The sequence below is a fragment of the Bidens hawaiensis genome, unplaced genomic scaffold (assembly GCF_021521415.1).
Source record: "Bidens hawaiensis isolate Kalapana, Puna unplaced genomic scaffold, B.hawaiensis_p1.1 tig00095877_1, whole genome shotgun sequence".
NCBI lineage: Eukaryota > Viridiplantae > Streptophyta > Magnoliopsida > Asterales > Asteraceae > Bidens > Bidens hawaiensis.
The window spans coordinates 19,830-24,833 of record NW_027504562.1 but is presented as its reverse complement, the minus strand read 5'-3'; the positions used below and the strand labels follow the sequence as shown (position 1 = coordinate 24,833).

The 5,004-nt window shown below is 46.6% G+C and overlaps 1 pseudogene across 1 annotated transcript; it reads right to left on the bottom strand.

Moving 5' to 3' along the window:
- Window positions 1-102: 102 nt before the first annotated feature.
- LOC143608059 (SURP and G-patch domain-containing protein 1-like protein pseudogene) lies at window positions 103-1,232 on the bottom strand (annotated as a pseudogene). The gene is made up of 3 exons (XR_013149127.1): window positions 1,222-1,232; window positions 497-844; window positions 103-223 (listed from the first exon to the last, which is right to left on the bottom strand). The product of XR_013149127.1 is annotated as an SURP and G-patch domain-containing protein 1-like protein pseudogene (transcript).
- Window positions 1,233-5,004: the final 3,772 nt, after the last annotated feature.

The window sequence follows — 5,004 nt, the reverse complement described above, 5'->3', positions numbered from 1 at the left end:
ATCATAAAAGAAACCTGCAAAGAAATTAAAATCATGTAACTGCTTTTAAAATAAGTGTAAATATATATATTAAGATAACAATTTTGATAGCAATGGACGTACTTAAAAGGGGTATCACCAGGATTCTTTTGTCTAGTGATGTGTTCAATCTGCCTTCCATTTTTAGCCACAAAAGTTGCAAGATTATCAGCAGCCTTCTTTACTGTGGGATCACTCGCTGGTGCTGCATATGCCACTTAAATAACTGATTAAAATCAAGATCCCAAATCTGTCACTCAACATCTCTTTCCACCAATGTTGGCAGAGAGGTATAATGTATAAGCTGCATCCATCAGACAAGTAATTCAAGACTATTTTGCTCTCTTCTCACCACTATAAAGGTACAAGCTTTCATAACCTTTTGCCCGTCATGTCACCAACGTAAATACATATATGCTCTCATAGTTCATATACACACATATATAGATATACAGGTAGTAAAAAAAGAAGCAATTACCAACACGATTCTGTTCCAACTTTTGCCTCTTAGTAGGTTCATCAACCGACACGTTACTCTCATCATCTTCTTCCTCATCTTCACTTAACTTGACAGCAGGTGCCACAAGTTTTGATTTCTGTTTAAGGCTGAACGCAAGTTTGCCGGTTGGCAAACGCTTGCGAGAATCATTAGGCTTCGCCTCTAGGGTACTAATACTAATAACAGGCTTAGGTTCTAGTTTAACAGTCTTTTCTTTATCTTCTTGAAGTTGTTTGAATCTCTCCATAAATGAACCATCATTAACAAACAGACTAGAAGCTTTTCCTTTATCCATTGCAACGAGAATACAAGACAATGTCGGTTTAGCTGTTTATAGAAACCACTGCTTGACAAGTAAGCTTACAAACTATTCAATAAACCACATGCAAATCATCACTTATATTAAGAGAATGTTTGGATACTTAATGATCAAAATCAGATTATTATTATTATTAATTATAATAATAACAAAGCTTGAATTAAATTGATTATTTGATTTTATAATATTAACAAAATTAGGTTACCATAACACAATCACACGGATGTAAATAAATGAATAACTGAGCATCAATTAAAGGTCCAAATTACGTAATTATAATAACTAGGGTAAATACGTTAAATTGATTATCAATCGGAGACAGAGGACTTAAAATCGAATTGATTAATTGAGGATCAAATTCATGAATCAATAATCAAAAGCGTACCTTGTTGAGAAAACAATTCATTTGACCGAGTTGCACCCCATGGCGATCGCCAAGATTCGCCACTTTGAGTGGGTGTGCCGGATACTGGGCGTTGAGCCCTATGTTGACCGCCTGATGACCTTCTACACTTGGAGGTGCATCCAGGGGTGGTATACCCTGACAACCCGAATCAAGGGTTTTAAAGATCTGCGCGACCGAGCGCAGTCTTCGCTCGTGGAAGCGGGGAGTTCTTCTTCATATCTGCTCGCGCCATCCCCATTGCCATGAAATTCAAGAACGGGCAAGCACTTCCCAGCCTTCACGCCTCCAGCTACCAGGAGGCGGAATGGTTTGCGAAGATATCTCGGGTCCAATCTCCGGTTTACCAGTTTGCGGAGTCCGGGATGGTGATGCTGGGGATGAGCCGGGTGTGGAAGGAGGCTGATGCGCGCAAGATTCCGATCGTCCTCGAATACGGTTCGAACTCTGTTCCTTACGGTATGCCTTTTTCCCTTTTGTTGATTTTGGATTCCTTCTAACTTTTTTCCTGTTTATTTCAGAGGGGAACGACTTGCAGTCGCTCCTGAACCCGCGGGAGGCTGACGGTCCCGCACGGATGGGTACTCGGGCTCTAGATGAGAACGAGTTGCCCATCCTAGAGCAAACGGCGGATCGGTTCGTGGAGGTCTATCCGCTAGGCCATGAAATCCTTAGCGCCCGTCGGCCAGGTAAGGCGCTCTTCGACCCTCGACCCCTCAATGTTGAAACCTCTGCTGGAATTCCTCTAATCGTATGTTCTGATGAGGAATCCGCAGATGGTCCTCCGTTGATGCGGAAGAAGAAGGCTGCCGGCGGGAAGGGGAAGGAGAAGGTGGCCTCCACAGCCGATCCAGCGCCTTGGTCTGACTCGGAGACCGAGAGCGAAGAGGTGGCGGGGAATCCCGGTGGTGACAAGATCACCATTCCGGAGGCTGTGACAACTGTCACCGAAGAGCCCAGGATGACAACGGTGACCGGCGTGAAAAGGCCGGCTCCATCGGGTTCATCCCCGCCCGTCCGTACTTTCAGGCTCAAGAAAACCCGTAAGTACAAATTTCCTTTAGCTTTTATCTTCATAGTTTAATCCTTTTAACACTTTTCTTCTTTACGCAGGCGTGGATGTTGACGCATTCCAGGGTGAGGCGTCCGAGTAGGACCTCTCCGCCAATGACGGTAGGCTTGGTCAGCCTACCTGAGGCGTCGACCCAGGCGCCTGCGCCTGCTTCCGCTGGTTCAGTTGCTCACTCCTTTGAGCCGACTGTTCCAGCCGAGATGACGTCACCGCCGGCTGTGAGTGCGATTTTTACAGCATCCTTCACCGAGCCGGCGGTTACTATTGCTGCGGATTCCGCGGCAGCGACCGCGGCGGCGACCACGGCGGCTGCTACCATGCCCCCGCCATCGGCAACGACGGCCGGTTCATCAGGTACGCATGGGGCTTCCCGCCAATCTTTGCCACCTTCCCATCTGCCTGACCTCTTGGATGGATTTCCTTTGGGTTCAGGTGATGGGGTTCGGTGGCTATCGGCCTGTTATTGACCCTACAGGTGCGTAGGGTTCTTCTGGCCCATTTTATATATATATATTTTATCATCTTTTCCTAACTGCTTTGTGTTTTTTGCAGTGTCGGATTCCAATGAAGTGTATGTTCCACGATGGAACATTCGCCGAGGAACAACCCTTCGCACCCCTGTGGAGGTGCGTGGAATGGGCTCGTCACGCTGCTCCCAGTGGTGCGTTGGGGGAAGCCATGGCTAGCTACCAGGAGGGTAGGCTAACCAATGAGCTTCGGGTTCTCCTGGCCCGGATGCAGCCGCGCGTCGAGCTGCTTTGTCGTGAAAACGACAAGTTAAAAGCAGCCCTCAAGGAAGTAGCTCAGGCGCGGGCTGTCCGGGAGGAGAACCAAAAACTTGCCGCAGTGGCTGCGGAGAAGGAGAAGGCCTTCAAGGCCCTCGAGGTTGAAGTTCAGGCTCGACTCGAGGCCCGTTCCAAGGCTGCCCAAGCTGTTAATGAACAGCTTCGGCTGGCTAAGGAAACTGCGAGGAACACAACCGAGAGGGCCACCAAGGCTGAAGCTGTTGCTGAGCCTCTGCGCGTGGAGAATGAAGAACTTAAAGCCAAATTAGAGGCTCTCCAGCAGGCTCATGATGCCTTGGCGATGGAAGACGCCAAAAAGCTCCAGGAGATCTTGGACCAGAGGGGGGTGCTTGACCATACTGAGCGGAAGCTAAAGGGCGTCGAAGAGGCTGCGGCTAAAGAAGTGTTGCTTGCCAACCTCAACAAGAGTGAAGCCGAACGCGCCCGTAACGAAGCTCAAGCTGCCCTCCAAGAAGCTCTGGTTGCCAAGGAATGGCTTCTTCGAGAAGCGTTGTCTCAGGTATGTTTTCCTGTCTTTACGCGTTTTTTTTGTAAATAGAAAAGGTTTTGACTTGTATTTTTCTTTGTAGGTTGTGCATCGGGTCTTCTCAGAGACATCTTACGACGATGCTATGAGCGCAGCCCTCAACGCTTCTCACGAGGATGGGGAAAAGGCCGGCTTCCTGCTTGGTCTAGGGTTCGTTTGAGAAAGGCATCCTGTCACACCCGGCCCTAAACGGCGGAAACAGCCGGGTGCGCGCGAGTGGGAAATTGATAATCAAGCACGGGTCATTGCAAACATTCAAATAAATTTTCCATTGCGCATGAAATGTCTAGTAAAAATACATTACATTGTTTAGAATTACATATAAAAACATCCACATATGAAAAACGTTGAAGATTTCCGCGCCATATCCCCTTACACGGCGGGGAACAACCACGCGTGTGGAAGGGATAGAACTAAAATCTTCCAAAAACCATTTTTATAGATGTTCTGCGTGAAGTGCTCTATGTGTGACTCCTTGCGCTACTAATTATCACCTGAAAGACACGTAAAAACATTTGAATCAGTATAAACTGAGTGAGTTCACAAGTTTTGGTGACTTGATAAATCGTATTGCATCATATCCTTGATAAAACCATATTGAAACATATTTCTGATAACACCATTAAAACATATGCTTGATAAAACCGTCCCGCGGGTTACGCGCGGACATTTCTGAAAACCGTGCTCGTCCATGCAAAGTGGCGCTGCCACTACGAGCTAAAACAATACCGTCCCGCGGGTTACGCGGCGGACGTTGTGCTCGGAAAACTAGGCGCTCGTCCGTGCAAAGAGGTGCGACCCCTACGAGCGGGCTTTACAACCAGTAGTACTACCCCATGACCATACTAGGCACTCGTCTATGCAAAGAGGTGCGACCCCTACGAGTGGGTTGATCAAACACAGTAGTCCCTACCCTTAGAGTTCCACTGACGAGTGATCACTGTCTAAATCTTGCGCACTTACATTGAAAACCAAGATAAACACCATGAACAGATAATCGTTTGCATTGCTTGTAAATATACCATGATAAAACATAATTTAAACACGTGTCCCTCGCCCCGAAAACAGTTTAAAAACAGTGAAAATAGGGGCTGTGAGACTCACCTGTGATTCTTGTTAAGTGATGGTTTAGAGAGAGATTAAACGAGATTCGGGTTTCCTGATGTTAGCCTCGAAATTGGAAGTCTAGAATATGTTTAAATAACAAGAAATATGTATATTAAGATCAAGAAATCGAAGAATATAAGGGTTGGTCAGGAAAGTAAATCTCAAGACTAAAGTTTCGGCTTACCTAGCGATGGAACTGGAAACGGATGCTTGGGAGATGGTTAGTGCAGAATTACAGGTTTAAGAGAGGAGTT